Source organism: Lupinus angustifolius, chromosome LG20, assembly GCF_001865875.1.
Source record: "Lupinus angustifolius cultivar Tanjil chromosome LG20, LupAngTanjil_v1.0, whole genome shotgun sequence".
Lineage (NCBI taxonomy): Eukaryota > Viridiplantae > Streptophyta > Magnoliopsida > Fabales > Fabaceae > Lupinus > Lupinus angustifolius.
Window position 1 is genome coordinate 15645950 of NC_032028.1, and position 22180 is coordinate 15668129.

Below are 22180 nucleotides of genomic sequence, written 5' to 3' on the forward strand. Positions count from 1 at the left end.
CAAAATTTACCACAAAATAGGAAATAAAATTACAAGACTAAAACTCAACTAGAGTTTTGTCTAATTCTTTACCGAAAATTCCCAGAAATTCATTTTCGAATATATAATTAATAAAAATATTAATAAAATCTTATAATTCAAAATCGTAAAATTTGCGGTGTTACAAGCATCACATTGGTATGTTTCCAAAGTTGCTTGTGAGTTTGGCTTACAATTAGTGAGCAATGCAAGATGGGCCTTAGGAATGTTCTCATTCTCCTTGCCCATACCTTAATAGTGCTATGCTGACGCAACCTTCTCATAGTCACATAATTTACTCATACCCTATGTACCATGAACCAGTTTGTGAGAATCAATTCACGATTCTTCTGCATTCTAAAATACAATGGGTTACAAACCAGAGGAGGTGAGGAAGAAAGCGAAAGCAAAGAAGAAGTATAGAGCAAAAGTATGGCAGAAGGTGGTTGTTGCTATTGAGGGGGTAAGGAAGAAAGAAAACTCTAATCTAATATGTGTCTTTTTAATAGATTTGGATTTTATTTAAGTTGCTGATATAAAATAGGTATTTTAGTTAGAAATGTATGATTTTATCATTCAAAAATACTTATAGGTTTATTTTTACCTATTAAATTATTAATAAAAAACATAAATCCGTTTATAAAAAATTAAAGCGTATCCACTACCAAAAAAATATTAACTAAGTATACCTTAGCTTTAGTATACCGTATATTTGGTAGGGTATCGAACCACGTATTACATATTCGTACCCGTACTGAAGAGAACCACATCTATGAACCTTCGTTCATTGTTACCTCCTCTTCACCTTGGTCACCAAACAAAAATACTATAGCCGAATAAGCTATTGAAATGGTTCACAACAAAAGTAATGGTGAAACTGGTAGCTCAACTCGTTTAGCCCGAGCCTGCAAAATACTTTAATAGTACGTTAATCTATCACCTTAAGAACAACCTTTGCCGATTCTAACCTAGGTGTCACCATGTTTGGTTTCAATAAAGTACCCTATAAGAAAACAAGATGGTCATTTAGAGCCTTATAGCACGTGACGAGGACACACTCGGTTACACAAGCACACTTGTTAATGTCATGAGATTCATCCATTACAATTTGAGGCTCCACAACAGGGACAAGGGAATTTTCTTAGCATATGGGCGCGTAAAGTTCTAAAGTGTAGGTATTTTCATGGATTTCACGGTGCGCTATTTAGAAAAATTTGCAACATATTGACAATAGTTCTTGAGTTGTTGTTTCTCCATTTGTTCCTTAAGCTCAATAGCGCCCTTGTTAACCTTAATACTAGGAAGAACTCCAACTTCCTTCAGTACCTCCATAAAAGGACTTTGTTACACAATGAAATAAAGATGTTCAAGATCTACCTACTCTACTCTAAAGGCTTCTATTATTTGTATAACGAAATTGAATATCAACAATTCAATCATATGTATTGGGAATCCTTCCTAATTGTTGTGGAAGTAAAACCAATGAATTTTGGTGAATGAATCATTGACTATATTCAATGATGGTTTTTCCAAGGTCATGGAATTATTGCTTGACTCTTAAGAACTTTGAAGTCTAACTTAAAAAATTGGAGTACCACTTTTCGAGGTGCCTTGAAAAGTATGACAACAATTAATCATCAACTATGTCTTTATGATGAAGCTTTACTCATTTTTACTATATAAAGGAGATTTGTGAGGAAGAGAAGAACAAACAAGTGAGAAAGAACAACATAGAGAGAAAGTGAGAGAGTTTATATCCACTTAATGTGAGATTTGTATTGCTAGTGAGATACTAGAGATAGTTCGTATTTTCATCTTTTTGAGTGAGATTGAGTGTTATCCTCTCAGTAAGAGAGAGTCAAATATTGTAATCCTACTTTCTATAGTGGAGATATTTTCTGGACTAGGTCTTGTGGTTGTTTCCTTCTCATATTGAGGAGGTTTTTCCACGTTAAGATTTTTGATGTTATTCTTCTACTATTCACTATTTACTTTATCCACTTACCGCTTCCGCAAGTGCCCATTTTGCAACATAAAAAGGAGGGAAATTGATTCTGAATTTCCAAATAGTGGTATCAGAGCTCCCAGTTTCATTCGGGGAGCTTAGCATGTGTAGTCCAAGATGGAAGGAGCTGCTAATATCTCATTTGATGGAGATATGTTCAAGTTGACAACTGATAACTATTCCTATTGGAAACCCATGAAAGAGGATCATTTATATTGTAAGGATATGCATGAGCCTATTTCTTGCAAAGACAAGCTAGAACATAAGGTGATAGAGATTGGGAGCTTTCGAATCGAAAAGTTGTTGCAATGATTCAGAAGTATATTGATAGAAGTTTATTTGAACATGTGTCTATATACACAAATGCTTATGAGTTGTGGTCGAAACTTGAATCTATGATTCAAAAGAAAACTCCCAGAAATAAAGCATCTCTTATTAGAAGGCTGGTGAAACACGACAATAGAGATGGTCGGAGCATGATAAAGCACTTGAATTCATTCAAGGGTCTTGTCAATTAATTGACAAAGATAGATATGAAGATAGATGATGAGTTGTAAGCACTTCTACAACTAATTTTGTTGCTTGAAAGTTGTGATACATTGGTGGTCACACTCAGGAACTCAGTCCCTGATAGGTGGGTCTCAATGGACATTGTTTCACACAGTCTATTGAATGAAGAATCCACAAGGAAATAAAAGGTTACATCCTTCCATTCTGAAGCAAATGTTGTGGAGAGGCGTGGAAAAAGTGAAAATCATGGGAGGAATGAATCTCGTGGAAGAAGCAAAAGCAATTTTAAAGATCGTTCTCAATCTCGCACGAAGTCAATAACATGCTATTATTGTATTAAAGAAGGGCATAAGAGATTTGAATGCAAGTTCCTAAAGAGAGACTATAAAACTGAAAATGTTCATGAAGATTTAGTTGATCCAAGGGAAAATGGTCATAAGTCTACCACAACTATCGCCACAGACAATGATGTTCTCCTCATTGGAGAAGACATTTACCTAAACGTTGCACATGGTGATTGTGCTTGGATCATTTATTTTGGCGCTTCTTTCCATGTAAGTCCACGTGAAGGTTTCTTCTCAAACAACAAGAAAAGTGATTATGGTACTGTGAAAATGGGAAACCATGTTACTAACAAGATTGCGGGAATTGATGATATTATGTTGCTAACACACACATGAGGAAAGCTTATATTGAAGGAGGTGAGACATGTCCTAGATATGCGTCTCAACCTTATCTCAACGGGTGAGTTGGATGATACTAGTTTTGTAAGCCACTTTAGTGCTGGAAAGTGGAAACTAGCAAAAGTTAACCTAGTTATTGCTAGAGGCTCAAAGTAAGGATCTTTGTACATTATGCAAGGAGGAATTTGTTTTGGAGAAGCAAATGTCACTACCGACTCCAAAGATCTTTGGCATAGGCGATTGGGACACATGAGTGATAAGGCACTTCAGATGCTCGCCAAAGACCACCTTTCAGGTATAAAAAGGTCAATTTTAGATTCATGTACTGACTATCTTTATGGTAAACAACATAGAGTCAATTTTTAGAGAACATACAATCCCTCACGTAGAGATGAAGTACTTGAATTGGTGTATTCATATGTTTGTGTGCCATCTGAAAGATCTCTTGGAGGAGCCTAATACTTTGTCACATTCATAGATGATCACTCAAGAAGAGTATGGGTGTACTTGTTGAAAAGCAAAATCAAGTATTATCAACATTCAAAGAGTTTCATGCACTAGTGGAGTGTGAGACTGGGAAGAAATTGAAGTGTCTGAAAGTAGACAATGGTGGAGAGAATCATGGTCCATTTGAATTCTATTGCAAGACTTATGATATCAGACTAGAGAAGACACCACCAAAGACTCCTCAGTTGATTGGAGTAGATGAGAGGATGAACTGTACAATTGAAGAGAAGATCAAATGCATGTTGCAAGATGTTAATCTCCCCAAGTCTTTCTGGGGTGAAGTAGTGAAGACTGCAGTGGATCTAATAAATCAGACACTTTCAAGACCCCTGAATGGAGATATTCAAGAGGAAGTATGGTACAAGAAGAAGGCATCCTTCAACCACCTGAGAATATTCAGATGCAGAGCCTTCGTTCACATTCCAAAAGATGAGAGAAAGAAGTTGGATGCTAAGATCAAAAAGTGCATTCATCTTAGGTCCCCAAAGGATGAATTTGGGTATAGACTGTGGGATCCGATAAGCAAGAAAGTTGTGAGAAGCAGAGATGTTGTGTTCTTTGAGGATCAGACGATCAAATATGTTTAGAAGAAAAACAGTGCGAGTCAGATCTTGCTCATAAAGAACTTGACTAGATTAATGAAGAGTCAGATCATGATGAAATGGTGGTAGATACACAAATCCATCAAGAACCTGAGCTAGTAGAGCATCGGATGCAAGTTGAATTGAGGCGCTCTAGAAGAGGTAGAGTACCTTCTTCAAAGTATCACGAAGAAGAATATATCACATTGATAGATAATGGTGAACCTCAAGACTTCTCAGAAGCTATGCAGACAATTGATAAAGAAGAGTTGATTAAAGCCATGGAAGATGTGATGAACTCGTTAAATGAGAACCATACTTATTATCTGGTGGAGTTGCCAAATGGAAGAAAAACCTTGAAAATAAAATGGATTTATAGGCTTAAAGTTGAAGAAGGAAGCTCAAGACCATGGTACAAAGCTCGGATTGTTGTGAAAGGATGCAATCAGAAGAAAGGAGTTGATTTTGATGAGATATTCTCACCAATGGTGAAGTATTCCTCCATAAGAGTAGCATTGTGTCTAACAACTAGCCTAGACTTTGAAGTTGAACAACTTGATGTCAAAACAACTTTCTTACATGAAGACATCAAAGAATAAATCTATATGGAGCAACCAGAAGGTTATGAAGAACCAGACAAGGAACACTTAGTATGTCGTCTGAATAAGAGTTTATATGGTCTAAAATAGGCCCCGAGATAGTGGTACAAGAAGTTTGAATCCTTCATGACCAAATACAGTTTCAAAAAGACAACTGGTGATCATTGTGTATTCATTAAAAGATATGAAGATGGAAAGTTATTATCCTCCTCTTATATGTTGATGATATGTTAATCATTGAGCGTGATAAGATCAAGATTTCTGGTTTGAAGAATGCTTTAAACAAGTCTTTTGCTATGAAAGACTTGGGTCCTACAAAGCAGATTCTTGGAATAAGGATAACCAGAGATCGTTCTAAGAAGTTTCTATGGCTATCACAAGAGAAGTACATTGATAAAGTTCTCAAGAGATTCAACATGGATAAGGCTAAGCTTGTTAGTATTCCACTTGCTGGACATTTCAGGTTAACAACAATGCAATGTCCAACTATTTGATAAAGAAAGGAAAGAAATGAGTAGAATGTGTTATTCCTCTGTGGTAGGAAGCCTAATGTATATCATGATTTATACAAGACCAGATATTGCCCATGTAGTTGGAGTTGTGAGTCGGTTCTTGTCCAATCTCGACAAAAAGCATTGGAATGTAGTAAAATGGATATTGAGATATTTGAGGGGAACTACCAAATGATGTTTATGTTTTGGTAATGAAGATCATATGTTAGTAGAATACACAGATGTTGACATGGCTGGAGATGTAGATTCCAGAAAATCTACATCAGCTTATTCAAACTACCTTTGCAGGGGAGTTGTATCTTGGCAATCCAAGTTACAAAGATGTGTTGCATTATCAACAACTGAAACAGAATATATTGCAGCATTTGAAGATGACAAGGAGATAAAATATATGAAAAATATCTTGCATGAATTGAGCCATGTTCAAGATGAATATGTTTTTCGCTGTGACAACCAAAGTACAATTCACCTAGTTAAGAATCATACGTTTCATTCTCGGTCAAATCACATTGATTATCGTTTTCATTGGATACAAAATGCTTTAGAGGATGGTAAGTCACAACTAGAGAAAATTCATACAAATGATAACTGGTCCAACATGATGACCAATACAGTTTCACTTAAAAAGCTAATATATTGTTGCAAAAGTGCATGACTGATGATGCCCATCAATTAATTCGGGAAGGGGTAGATTTATTGGAAATCCTTCATAATTGATGTGGAAGCAAGACCAATGAATCTTGGTATATGAACCATTGAGTACATTCGATGATGACCATTTCAATGTCTTAGAATTATTCTATGACTCTTGAGAACTTTGATGTCTAACTTAGAAAGTTGGAGTAACAATTTTCAAGGTGTCTTGAAAAGTATGACAATAATTAATCATTCACTATGTCTTGATGATGAAGCCTACCTCACCTTCACTATATAAAAGAGACTTGTGAGGAAGAGAAGAACAAGCATGTGAGATAGAACAATATATAGAGAAAGTGAGAGTGTTTATATCCACTTAGTGTGAGATTTGTATTCTAATGAGATACTAGAGAGTGTTTGTATTTCCATCCTATTTAGGTGAGATTGGATGTTATCCTCTTAGTAAGAGAGAGTCAAATATTGTAATCTTACTTTCTATAGTGGAGATATTTTCTGCTCTAGGTCTCGTGGTTGTTTCCTTCTCACATTGAGGAGGTTTTTCCATGTTAAAATTTTTGGTATTATTCTTCTACTCTTCACTATTTACTTGATCCACTTGTCGCTTCCACAAGTATCCATTTTGCATCACATAAAGAAGGGAAATTGATTCTGAATTTCCCAAGAATATGAGTATACTTTCATACACTTGCTATAATCTTTTTTTCTTTCTTTAAGTCATTACTATGTTTCCAAAATCCATAACCTATTTTATGCCTATCTAGAATGTCTACCTCTATACATTCAAAATTCATTATCATAGTACAAACAAATGTGGCATGGTCAGAGTATCAAAACCTCTGGTGAGTTTTCATTTCCTAGAACCAAAATGATTATCAGAACCACCATCCTCAAGCATCTACATAGAGATCAAATTGAAACGAACATCTGAAGCATGTTTAACTCCTCTCAGCAACAACTGCACTCCCGTGTTGGTATACGAACATATATCACCAATACCAACTACCTTTGACACATCATCATTACCCATCTTTAACACTCCAAAATCACTAGAAGTATAAGATGTGAAAAACTCCTTCCTTGGTGTAATATACAGTGTAGCGTCACTATCAATTATCCACATGCTCTCATCTGATACAAGATTAATCGAATCACAAAGAATAATAAGCTCGTCACAAGTGGCATTAGTGACAATAGTGACACTCTACACTCTTATATCTAGACTTAGACTTACTTCTGCCCTTTTCTCTATCACCTTTCGGTTCCTTTCTATGATTTCTCCCCATGTTTTCAGTGACAAACACCTCAGAATGAGATGAAGTACCATGTGCCTTCCTTCTCGTCTCCTCATTAAGAATATTTCCCTTTATACTCTCCAAAGAGAGAATACCATCAGGAGCTGAATTTGTAATGAAGCTCGAAATATTTCTCAAGAATCTCGTATAGTATTCAGTAGTCATAGTCCCAACACTTCATCATCAAACTTGATACCCATTCATGATAATTGATTTAGGAGCCCTTGAAAATCATTCAAGTGAACTAAAATAGAAGCTCCCTCCTTGTACCTCAAATTCATCAAGGAAGTCAACACGTATAATTTATTATTCCCTGATTTAGAAGCATACAAGGATTCAATTTTCTTCATAAAGATTTTACATTTTCCTCATTATCAATGTGATTGTAGACATTGTCTTCTACATATTGCCGAACGGACCATAAACTTGTTAATGTTGAAAACTCCAATCCTCATTAGACTTCGACTCTGGCTTCTCAGTAGTAAACACATGAATACACAAATTCTTCACAAATAATAAATCTTTTATTTTTCCTTTCCACAAGTGATATTTAGTGTCATTCAAACATATCATTCTATGTGTATTTGCCTCCATCATTCAAGCAAGTCAAATAACCTTAAACCAAAGAGCCTTGATGTCACTCTGATGAGAAATTCAACACAATAACAATGAAAACTCTAACAGTTATATGCAGCAGATAATAATTTTCCCAACTTGCTAGAATCTATGAGGAGCAATAACAAATAATGGCACTAAGTAAGAACACACAAGAGACTTTTAACGTGGAAAACCTTTCTGGTGTGAGAAGTAAAAACCACGGGCACAAGTCAGTCAATCAAGCTCCACTATGATCAAAGTAAGAATACAAGAGTGTCTCTAAAATACATCACAAAATATGCTCAACAATATGGCATACAACAGAGCAACAAGCTTGAAAATGAGAACACAAAGTTGCAGAAAAACATCCACTGGTATGACTAATTTTATACCACCTCATACGATGTCTCACCGATCCAACCGTTTAGAATGAAGTACCAAAAGCTGTGAACCTGATGTCCAAATTTCAGCTCGATCCAACGGTGAACGAAGATGCAGTCACAAATGTCTCACAATTACTATGAGTTCATGCGGGTTGAGTTCTTTCAACTTCTCTCTCACTTTTCTATTGCCTCTTTTTGCCTAAACTGACTGCACACCCTTATGACATGTGGCTCATATCCATTAGATTAAGTGGGACAAATAGAGTTTTCCCAATTGAGTCTTTCACCATATAAGAAGGGATCCCAAACCTAAAACTTAGAAGTATCCATAAATTATGAGAAAATTGTATGCTCCTCATTCATGGAAGTATTTAGTCCTTCATTAGCATGAGAGAAACCTATAATAGGTAATCACCCTTCATTTGTAAAGCATGCTAACAAGAAAAGAAACATTCTAAGTATTGCTATAGCTAATGTTGTCCTTAAGCACAAGAAGTCAACTATTAGCAATTGCACTTTATATAGTTGAAGTTCTTTATTGTCTAAGTATCCACTTCCATTTTTATCACTATAAATTTCATTCTATAAATATCATCAATGACATGAGAGCTATGTTGGTCATACATAGGGCGTAGGATATCATCCAATCTATTTTCATCTATCCCTAAATAAGCATCTATCCATTGTAAACCCTTTCTATAACTTTGTTAAGCTATGACTAGCACTATTCTATCGTCATCGACTCCTATCCCAATTTTTTATGTAGAAAACTATGATTTTTGGACCACTAAAATGACTACTTTCTGTTGATCCAATGTTTTATGAGATGTAGAAGAAGGATTCACTTCTCCAACGAATACTTCAACTCTTGTCACAATTCGAAAAAATAAGTTGGAGAAAAATATGCAAAAATATGCAAAATCGTTATTTATTCTACAACAAACCTTGGTAGAGACTATTTTTCCAAGAATAATGAGAGCTACAAGTGCCAAAGAGCATGAAATACTATTAAGGATGAGAGATTTATGACAGCGATAAGATGCACATCATTAAACTTCAAAATATCAAATGTGAGTTTGAAATACATAAAATGAGAGAGTCTGGGACCATAAAAGACTAATATTCTAAAATAAAAGAAAATATAATAATCAAATTAAAGCCTATATGGAAAATAATTTTGACAAATTTTTTATTTATAGAAAATTCTAATTTCTATTCACCAAAACTGTGATTCAATCATGACTATGGTTGAGTAAATCAACCATTTGTTCACTCTATCGGTGACAAAAATAATGAACTCTCTATAAGCTTATGAGTAAAGATTGAATACGTATTATAAAGCTTTACTAGAAAATACCTTTTAATTGAAGTTCATCCTAAGTTCTCTGAATAAAAGATATTAAAGGAGAAATCATAATGGTGTAGAATATTTTTTTTAAAAAAAAGGAGATTTCTCTTGAAAAAAAAAATTTAAGCAAATATCCTACATGTGACATATGCAATAAGCCATGTCATTCAGAAAAATATTATCGACATCAAGGAAAGCCACAATGCCAATATTATAAAAGATACAAATAACTAGAGTAAAATTGTCGAAATAAAGAGAACGTAATCAATTATTATTCGTTGTCGACTATGTTCCTAGTCATGATAAAAAATAAAAATGGTACTTGGATAGGAGTTGTAGTTACCATATGATCAAAGATGGGACCACTTTCAAAGATAGGATAAGTCTGATAAAGCACACGTTTGATTGAAAAATGACACTATGGTAGAGTCCAAAAGCAAGGGCATTGTTATGGTTGAGACATGGTCACATGCGCAACTTGTCAAGGATGTCTTATTATTTCCCAACCTTCAAGAATATTTCTTGAGTATTGGTCGAATGATCGTGAAAGGCTACACTCTCCATTTTGAAAGAGATAAGTACAATATATATGATAGCAATAGAAACCTTGAAATAACCCAGGTTAAAATGGAGAAAAAAGTAGAAGTTTTCTTATTACCTGGAAATATGTTACTAATATTGTCATGATGACTCATGTTGATAAATCATTGTTGTTGCATCAAAGATTTGACCATCTTAACACTCATGTTCTAAAAGAATAGAGGCACAAGCTGGAAGACAAGACAATAAGAAACATTCTTTTGGGATATGGTACACAATCAAAAGACTTTCAAATATACAACCCAAAAGCAAAGAAAATCATCATCAGTGAAGATATTGAAGTTGGTAAAAGAAATGCTTGGAATTAAAGTAAAGGAAAAATTCAGAGATGCAATATCTTCATACCAACACAACAACAAGAAACATAAAAAGTTGAAGAAGCAACCTAAGATTCATATACACCAAACTACATTTCAAAGGGAACAATCTTCATATAATATTCTCTAAGATGAGTAAGATATTTGATATATATATATATATATATATATATTTATTTGAATAAGGGTCAAAATTAATAAAGAAACAATTATATTTTTAGCATTTCAAAACATAACGAATGTGAGAATGGTTACCTAGAAGCATGAAACCGCACAACTATAGACATGAAAATTGGAAAATGAGCACATACAAATATATATTTTTAAGAAAATAGTGCTTCATGTATTATAGGCTACTAAAACTTACAATTCCATATGAATATCAACATCAAATATAAGTATAATGGTTGATTCACAAACCTAAGAAAAATGTAGGAGTAATATAACAATACAAGATAAACCATGATTAACAAGTAAAATTGATGGCTACAACATCATGGATAATCCAACATATCCACTAAGGAATTCAAATCTCCACTTAGCTAGATACATGCTATCCAAGCAGATGTACCACATATCTACTTAGTGTGATACTTCTCAAAGCTTTCAAGCTTAATATTGGCCAAGTTGGTGTAATTGTTTTCATTTGTAATATACATTTCTTGATTCTTGATGTTACGTACTATAATACTTGTGGTTCCTCTTGGAAGTGTGAATGTTACTAGTTGGCTGTTGATAAGTATAAATTTTAGATCTTATAAAGTAAGTCTTATGACTAACACCCATTTTATAAGAAATATATGCGCCTACATATCCATTGGTGTGTAATATCTATTGTTATAGTTAAAATTGCTTGAAAGAAATTATTATCATCACATCAATGAGATAGAGTAATTATTTTGTTTTGGTCTTTTGATGTGTCCAAATTGATAGTATATATCATTAAAATATGGGAAAACTAATTATTGATGGCCAACTCCGACCAGAACGTGCTTACATGGCCTGATCCTAGTTTTTCAAGATTCAAATCGGGTTGTGCTAAAATGTTTGGTTTCAAACAAAATGTCTATTTTAATACCTGAACCCTATAGTTTTTATGATTCTTATAGGTTAGTCTGGCCGACTGGCCCCATTTAACATATTGTTCTCTTGATGAGATTATATATAGTCATTCATTTTAATATGTCTATTTTGGCTCATATTTCTATATTTTCATTTCTACTCGGTGTTTTATTGTCGTTCTTAATACTTGATGATGGATGTCCAATATGTGATGGAAACAATATACTTGAAGTATAATATTTCATTTAGTAGCTCTAATTTCTAGGAATATGGTTAAATTGATTAGTCAAGATAACATATAAGCTTGTTATAAGTCACTTTGTTAATCTTTCAAGGAATTGATAACTTAGAAAATGAGTTGTTGATCTTATCAATGATACTAATGGTGTTAGATAGAAATATTGGTGTGGAAATCAAAGTATTGATACTTTCGTTTGTTAAATCAAACGAAAATTGAAAGGTTGAGTAGTAAAATCTAAGCCTATCATCCCATTATTATTTATCTTAATTTCTAGTTGTTTAATTCCAAAATCAAAAGAAGTGTGAAAAAGATCTTATTTTAAGACCATAACTATTTTGGAATATCCTAATATTACTAAAGTTCATTGGATATAATAACTCTTTATACTTGTTTGAGACAACCCAATTAATTATATTATGAACCGGTTTGTCACTTAGCAAAATATACTGTTGTTGGGACTTGTGTCTATATATTAAGCATTGTGAAATTTTTTGTTTTCTTAAGCTCATGTAAATAATTTTGACTTGTACATATTTTTTTTTGTTTTTTTTACTTTTATTTATCTTGACAAACTAATTTGTGTAGGTAGTATTTTTTACTCTTGTTCTAGAAAGTAGAAGAAAGAAACTAACAAGAATAAGGAGTATCTTTGTTCTTATTTCCTCCTCATTTCCTATAAGAAGAAGCTATGGTTGAACAAAACAACAACAATTAATCCATAAATTTATGGGCATAACAATCCAAGGTACCTCATAAGTATCAATAGAGCACGAAGAAATGCTAAGCATTATGCAATTGATGATATATGACTTATTCAACTTTTTGTATGCCAAACCTTTTTGCACGAATAGATCATCAAAATTCATATTCGCATCTAGGTAAGTTAGAGTGATGAAAGAAGAAGATTCACTGTTTCTAAGGCTATTTTCATTCTCCTTAATAGAGAAAGCTAAGAAGTGGTTGTTGTTACAACCATCACAAGTAAAAGCCCATTGGAACCAGTTGGAGGAGAAACTTGTGAATCGTTTTTCTCACTTTCCAAAAGTTCATGGAGGCTAAAGCAGCGATCACTGTTTTCTCTCAAGGAGCAAATGAGACACTATATCACTACAAAAGAATATCCTGTTAGCCACGGTTACAACCGTGGCTATTGTACCACAAAACCGTGGCAAAATAGATCAGCCACGGTTTCCACTACCCTAGCAATTACTGGCGTTGCAAAAATTTAGCCACAGTCGTTTTATGATATAGCTACGTCTGGAGGAAATGTGGTAACATTTCTTTAACCATGGTTAAAACTGTGGCTAATGTGAACCATACCCGTGGCTAATTAATACCTTTATTTTAACAACAATTTAACCGTGGCTAATTATGTATTCAGTTATTTTCACACATATTCCTCTCCTAATCCTCTCTAACAATCATTATATTCCATATGCATTAATACTAACAAATTGGACCCAATATCTCAAATTATCACCACCTTCATCTTAAAATAATTCACAAATAAATAAGCATTAATAAGTTCGCATAGTATGTATCATTCAAACCAATTGTTGAAACATTCGAAATTTGGTTAAAAAGAGCATTAATATTTCTATAGTAAAAATTTCACGTATAATCACATGGAACTTCTAGTCTTGCCCACTTGATCACTTCAGCATCACCTTGAAGGAGTTTTGAGATCTGTGGTCCTCCTCCTTTATTTCAGAGTCCCTGGCTGCATCAATCTCAATAATATACACTCAATGATATAATAATAAATTTCTAAATTAAAAATTAAGTATTTGTTAAACTAATAACAATAGTAATAAAAGAATCATATAATTAGATAAGCAGTCATCTAAATTTACAAAGTGTAACATTCATTGTTGCTAGTGAGGAATCATAATATAAAATACTAAACTAATATAAGTTCATGAATATGTAAGCAATTGTAACTAAGAGTATGGAATATCTTGAGTGAAAGAGAGTAACTCGCTAATTTGTAAGTTAGAATAAGAAAACTTGTATTGGCCTCTTCCTGCAACTTCTGAGTACCACAATTTCCATGCTTCCATGTAATGGATGAAGAGTTCCTTCAAAGCTGCATCAAAAATAGAATATCACATAAGTTTATATTTCAACAAATGTCAGTATTCAAGCCACTCCACGATAAAGTTTAAACAAAGCTTATAATCAATCTCCCTGTTACTTAACTGGTGAACTAAGAAATGTATGAATAACATCATTCATGTGGATAAAACCCAAGGTGCTTGGGAATTAAATGGACATTCAACTGTCACTATTTATTTAAGCCTTGCTGATTCCAGTTCTAGTTCAATATTTATGAAGTTTACACAAATCTATGAATTTGTTGAATATTATTACACTTTAAGTGTCATTACTATTCAATAACAATTTATCATAAGAGAATTTCATACAACTGTTGTTTATCATATCCTTTATTCTCTGTACTCGAGGATGATCTCAATATGACCCATATGATAAGAAAGTTGAAATCTCTGATTTTAAATGGCATATATAAAATTCCTCTCCTTGAAGAATAAACCATGTCTTAGTTAATTATCATCCCTTACTTCTGAATCATTAAACTTCCATAGGAGCCATATATAGCCATGCATTCTAATTAAATAAACACCTTATCTCACCTCAACCCCCTGCATTCTAACTTCAACTAAATTTCAGATCAAAATCAGAATACTTTTGCTACATTATAACAACTAAACCAATTGAAGCATAAAATGCAAAGAAAATACATTACCTTAAATGCTTTAGATGCTGATTTTAAAACCAACTATGGGATAAAGAATATACATGTCAATCATGCCCATGAAAGAAGCTTCCTAAGAGATCATGAGAATGATCAAGCATAAAAGTATCAGGTTAAAGAATGTGAAACTTTTCCCATTAGAATTGATAGAAATAACCACCCTTCATCACTCACTAAGCCACATCTTCTCGTCTCATTAGGGTACCAAAACCACGATGGGCCCAAAACATTATTCAATCAATGAGCAATGTTGAAGACATTTCTCAAGGCCTAGTTCACAATATAAATCAGGGTGAAATATATGAGCAATCACAACCAAATTTACAGAACCACTGAGCAAAAATGAACAGGAGAAAACCGAAAATACAGGCAAGTAACAAATTGTCATAAACATAACTAAAAGGGCAACCACCTGTACATTCTTGGGAGTAAGCGCAACACTATCCCTTTGGTCAATTGGTAATTCTGATCATTTTGATGTAGGAGACAGCAAAGGACTACAAAAATCTCAAATTTTAACCAAAATCTCAATACTGTCAGTCTTGAATTCTTGAAAGACACTAATAAATGATGATGAGAAAGTAACAATTGAACACCTAAAATGACATACCTCCTTTTTATGTTTTGATGCTTCTGTTTGTGGCTTCTGAACACATCAATGCTTCTGCTTTAATTCCCCCACAATCCTTATGGAAGCACATCAAATGTTTCAAGTTCTTCAATGTCTTTCTACTAATGACAATCTTCAACATCTAAGACTAAACTAACACATTGAGAATGCTTAAAGAACAATGCTATGGCAGAAGAAAATGCAAGCACAAAATGAATTGGTATAACAAAGATTTAAACTCAGGAACACACAATTTTAAGTTGATTAGGGAAAAAACTCGAAAAACAAACCATGATATTTTTCCTTGATTCAAGCTAATCTAGCATCTCTGATACTTAATGAAAATCAGTAGAAAACTAAGAGATTAGGAAAAACAATAGAGAGTCTACAAAAAATTAAAGAAACCTTGATTTAAGCTAGTCCAACATCCTCTAAGCAAACAATTCTCAAATATTAGGAAATATAGATAGAAGAACTACAAAAATGTAAAATTAGAGACCAAGTATAAAGGAATATTAGTTGAAGAACTTACAAATTAGGGTTTAGCATTCACAATTTTAGAGAATTGAACTAAGAAGAAGGCTCCACTTTGACTCGTTTTTGAACAACGACTATAGTGAATGTCAGCGATGGTGAAATTGAGAAGAAGAAATCGAAATTAGGAAACTTATGAAATGAAATTGAAGATTAGGGAAGAAAAATATTAATAGAAAATACAAATTAGGGATGTCTATTCACCAGAGAATAACACTTCAAAATGAGTAATATTGGATTAGTGGAGACGAAGAACAGCGAGGCGGCACTAATGGAAGCAACAGAGCAGAACGTCGCGTCAATGGCGATCGATTGAGGAAGGACCGAGTTCAAAAGAATTCGCTTCTGAAATGTGATTGTGAAATGCCATGAATGGCGATGACGATGGCAGCAAACGGTTGTGGCGGTGTATAGTTGATGGCAGCGAATAGTTGTGGCAATTGTGACGATACCTCCTTTATGGTGAGAAAAATGAGAAATTGAGTATAGGAGAAGAATCTCCATCGTTAATGAGAGACTGAGAGATACGATGGGTTTGTGGTGAAAGGAGATAGAGAAATTGGAAAATTTCCAGAATGGAAAAAAATGAATTAGAAAAAATGAGAATGACAATAATAAGGAAAAGGAGAAAATACAAAGCCCACATATAATAATGTGTCTAATTATATCTAATTTTAAAACTCACCTACATTTCTAAGAAGTGTGGCTACCTAAGCGTGGCTATTAAGCATATTGTTTTGTAGTGTATGAAGCATAAGGGATACAAATCATTATTAAGAATATGCCTCAATGATGGATTTTATGAATTGACACATATTCATGTCTTTTGCAATGGACTTTATCGATAACCTAAGTACCTATTGGATGGAACTACTTGTGGTTATTTGAAGATAAAAGTTCCTAGGAAGCATTTACAATCATAAAAGTCATGACTATTAGTGGAATCCACATCTGCTACTATCTCACTTCTTTGTGTCACTTTATGTGCCAGAAAATATGATTGATTAAAAAAATATTTAATAGTTATAATTTTAACTTAAATAAATTTTTTTCAACCAATCAGAACTGGTGATACATAGAGTGGTACATAAAGTGGGACTGTATTCCCTTATTAGTGGTAGACCTAAGTTTGTATTACGATGAATGACCTTATGATAAATATTCATCATATTAGTAGTACACTGGAGATTTTGGAAAAATTTCTTGGGTTGAGGATACTCTTTGTCAACAATCGAACAAATCTCAGTGAGCATTATAATTCTAATTTAATTAGAAATGGCGAGGTATTTGGTCAAGGCATTGAAGAAAATCATGATGAGGAAAACATTGTTTTCGAGGAGGATGATCTTTAAAAAAATAGAGGAGAAAGTGGGAAAGAACTAGAGGATAATATGAATGGGATAGAATCAGCGTAAAAAATTAAATTAAAGATGACACTTATACACTTTGAGTATGTTTTACCTTTTTCCGATGGAAATTTAAGAAAGAGGGAGACTTCCCACCAAAGGTCACCAAGAGTTTTTTCAAATAATGAGGAAGAGCAACTAATGGAGGCCCCAAAAGAAAATGAAAAAGCAATAAGGTGAACTGAGTCTAATGTGACAAATATTAGTCCTCCCTATTGTATGCATCAACTGGATGGAGATGACTTCAAGTCATTAGCTCATCCCAAAATTGCTTAAACCCTACAATATAGAAGATTAGCGGAGATACAATGGTGAAATTATTATGGATTTTGTTTGGGAGTAGGGTTTTAGAGGGGAAGGAAAGAGATGGTTTTGGAAAATCATCCCCTTGTTTGGAAGTTGGATGAAGGAGAGGAGAAGATTTTGGAGGGTTTATCAAACCTTCCAAAACCCTCCATGTGTCTATTTTTAAAATTCCCTCAATTTGGGGTTTTTTAGAGATAAAATGTGAAAATAGCTAAATATTTTTAGTAATATTATATAATTATACTATTGAATATTGACTAAAAGAAAAAGATGGTGAAAAGACTTTCTTGAGCCAAGCAAAAAAGAAGTGGCTAAAGATCATCTTGAAGAAAGAGAGAATTTCTAGCCAAATAAAAAGAAGTGGATATGGTGAAACCAACATTAATGTTCTTTTCCCTTTGGCCACGTAATTTTCAAGAGCTTTGGCTATAAATAAGAGTGTTCCATGTCATTGTAACACACACCAAATACTTAGCTTAGTGCATATTCTCTCTTCTCGTTCTCTTGTTCTAATTGTGTGAGAAATATTTGATCGAGAGTGAAATTGGATGTACTTGGATTTTGGGAAGTTAGTGAAACACTTGTAATTCTTTTTTATCATAGTGGAATATTCTTGTTGCTCTTCAGTCGTGGACGTAAGCAAATTGTCGAACCACATTAAGTTCTCGGTGTCATTTTCTCTATTATATTTTCTCCATGGGTCTTCCGCTCCATCATATACATTATTATCAATTTCTCATTGTTAATTACATTTTAAAGGAAAAAAAAAAAATATTCTTGCAATATCATTAGTTTACCCTCCTTTTTCTAAATTTTATACTCCCAAACAAGGGAGAAGATTTCCTTCATTTTCCCTTCCTTTCCTCCCATTCGTAACCCTTTGATTCCTCTCCTTCTCTTTCCCTCGTAACTTCCAAACAAAGCCTTAAGCTTAAATTGTTATTTTTTGAGCCTCATGTGCCTCATATTTAATGAATTTGAATACCATACTAAAGTGGTATGCAAAGTTAAATATTGTATTATTATGAGTTGATTAAGCTCATTGACCCTTGAAGTTATGTGATTAGTGAAACTAATGACATTAAAGTAGTACTTACTAAGAGGCAACCTATTTTTCTAACCATTCCATTGAGTTAATTTATTGTCATTTTAATCTATGTTTTAATGTTTTTTGTTGTTAAGTTTTTATTTTACATATATGAAAATGCTAGGTAGTTGAAAGATGAGAGTCTACACAAGATACTCTTACTACTCATGTCTCTTGGGCTGGTGACAATCCAAACTTATAGGTGGAGTGGAGAGAGAGCGGTCAGATAGATATTGAGGATCTCAAACATCAAATTTTTACATTTTACAAATTTATTTTTTTGTGAGAGTTGATGGTTGTTTGGGGGCTTTATAACATATTTGAGCATTTATATGAGTTTGACTTCAGAATTGTTAAGGTTTCATCTCAAAACCAATTGACAATGAGAGGAGTAGTCCAACATGTATTTAAACCATTCCCGAGATAATGAGGTAGGCGATGTGGGACTTACTTCCCAACAAGAATGTCTTGATTTTTTTAATTGAGTTTAATGCAGGACTCAACTTTCAAAAACATAGAATGATGAAATGATTGGATTCAAGAGATTTGTGGTTGTACTCATAGATAGCATTGCAATATTCAGTTATTTATAATCATGTGGGTTTTGTTAAATTTTAGCAGGAACTTGTCTGATATTATGGAATTTGTGATGCATGGAGTTTTTTTTAAGTTGAACATTGTTATACATGTGAGTCATCGATCATTGTTTTGTGTTGTTAATTTTGTCCGAGTCTCTAATTGTCATGGTAATGGAATACATGAAAAGATTATCATAATTGTTAATTAGGATAAACCACATCCCAAAACAACCTACAAAATAAAATTATCCTTTCCTAACCTAATGATGCCTCAAATCTTTCTTGAATAAGACTCTTAAGCCCAAAAAGAAAAACAACAAATACTGACCAATTCTAATAGGATACCAGATAATTCTTGTTTGTTTTGGTTATATTCAATTTGGGGAAATAAAGTCAAATGTTAGAAAAAGTAAAACAAAAGCAAATGAGTTGCAAAACTGTGGATTATGAACCATCAAATCTCCTATTTGTATGTGAAAATTAAAAACCTCATAAGAAGAGAAGAAAGAACGATGAATGATAAGAAAATAAAAGGGTGGAGATTTATGGTTGTATCATGAAAAGGAGTTAAGTGTGATACACTTATGTGAAAATGAGAAATTATAATTATGTGTTATATTTCCTCTCTTGGCCTTCTAGAATTTTTGTTTGTCTAGAAAAAAATTATTTTCTTTGAAGCCCAACCACATTACAAACTTATTTAGATCTTCATGATCTATAGGTGGATATTTTGAATGTATTACGAAAATAAGTTGAGTGTGATATACTTATGTACAAATGAGAAATTATAATTATGTGTTGTATTTTCTCTCTAAACCATCTACAAGAATGTTAAATCATGGGTTTTCTGAGTAGAATTAAAAAACCATATTTTTCATCATTGGGTCGAGCTCAAAATTTGATATGATGTCCTAACATCTGGAAAATTCCTATAAATAGTAACAGTGGAAAATTTAAAAATAAGCAATTGTCGAATGGGACATATATCATTATGCGAATTTTTGTAGTTCTATTGAGATAAATTCTTGAATTAGGCAGATTTTGAAATTTCGATGAGCTAAATTCTTAAGCTGAGTGAATCTGATGAATAATGATTGAATTTTTGGGAGATCAAATTTGTTGAGCAAATTTACGTGAAATTTTGGAATTACAAATAGGAAAATACATGACTTGTAACCTAATTTTTCTCCCTCTTTCAATTTCTGATTTTCCTAGCTTTAGGTTTTTAGTTGTAGGGCTTTGTAACCCATTGGAGAGATAGGCATGAATATTGGAGTTATTCTAATCTTGTAAAGCTCACCTTGGTGCTCTTCTAGGGACATATATCATTATGCAAATTTTTGTAGTTCTATTGAGATATATTTGATACAATGATATCAGCTATTTATATTCAGGGTTACATTATAAGTGATCTAATTACTGACACCCCTTAGATTTCTAAAAGGTTATAACGGATATGGGCTTAATGGGTGGATACCTATCAGGTTAACCCATAGGGGATAATGAGAACCATATTAGTTAACACATCAGGAAGGTTATGGTCCCCAATACACCAAATCAATTTTAGTTTTCTCATCTCCCCATCAGAGTGAAAACGCAAGTCCCAAGAGGAATCAAGGATTTGGTTGAGGAAGGCCATCATACCACATCTCTTTTAGAAACGTGGATCAAAGGAGCACATCCAGGAACATGGATTCAGGTATGACACTGCACCATTTGATTCATAAAAGTGTGTGAGAATCATTAAATTCAAGATCCTAGGATTGGTATTTCATCAATCATAAGGAATTTCTAACAAGTGGTATCAGAGCGTAGATTCTGAATTTTATGATTCTCCATTAAGAGTGTTTTCCCCAATCTTGTATGAACTCTAATTTTAATTTGGGGATTTTTGAATTATGCTTTCGCTGTTATGTTATAAAGATTGAGAATTTAGGGTTTAATTTGAGAATTTATGCAATCTGATTATTGCATAATTGTCTTGAAATATGTGAATTATTTGAATTGATGATGAAATCACATTTAAATCCGGAATTAGAACATCAAACGCACAACTGCAGCATAATTTACAATTTATAGCATAATTTATGAATTGATGATGATGAAATAAGGAGGATATATTCATATTGGCTATGTTTCAGTATTCACGTTTTTTTATAGGATTGCAAACTTATTTATGGATTCAGTGTTAAAGCATTAATTAATTCTGCAAGTTACCAGTTACATATGCAATCCACTCTGATTTAATTCTTTTAAATGTAGTAACGTGAATGCATATGCAATAAATTACAAGTTCTGCACTTGGTTTTTATAATTTGTGAATAAAAAATTCTTGTGTTTTATTTTGCCATGTTTTATTAACCGTGTAACAGTTAATAAACAACTTTGCCATTGTTTTAATATTGATGTTTCCATTGTTTTATTGCTGGTGTCTTTATATATATATATATATATTGCAAGATATACATGTTGATGTCCAGCTTTAACGTTTTAAGACAATATGTTTTGCAATATATTTTGCAATAATTAAGAGTTGGATGATTAGTTGGAACATTATATGTTCTGCACTTTATTGATGTGCATAATTTTTGCACTAAGGTGAATGCAATTGAGATATGTGTGTTAGGCACAAATTTTGTTCTTTAATTGATTTTGCACTAATATAAGTTTTGTTCTTATGAACATTTGGATTAAATATTTTTTTTTCATAATGGATCCATATTTTTTTTCTTTCTTTTGTCTGGTAATTATTTTGAATTAATTGATGCAATATGTTGCCAAAGTAACATCTATTGTAGAAATTAATTGAATTACACAGATGCGTATGAGATTATTTATGCGAATTGTGTTCGGCCCAAAGGAAGACACAATTTGGCAAAATAATGACATACATGTAATGATAAATATGTAACAATTATAAAGTTTCTTTTCATGTGAATAATAGTCGGTCCAAAGAAAGGCTATTGTTTGACAG

The 22180-nt window shown here is 33.0% G+C and overlaps 1 long non-coding RNA gene across 1 annotated transcript in view; it reads right to left on the reverse strand.

The window, feature by feature from the left end:
- Positions 1-14869, reverse strand: part of LOC109335376 — an 18884-nt gene extending 4015 nt beyond the window's left edge. The window contains exons 1-2 of the long non-coding RNA XR_002106204.1: positions 14677-14869; positions 14564-14583 (exon numbers count right to left, since the gene is read on the reverse strand). This is a non-coding gene — a long non-coding RNA (uncharacterized LOC109335376). The remainder of the gene's footprint in view (positions 1-14563; positions 14584-14676) is intronic.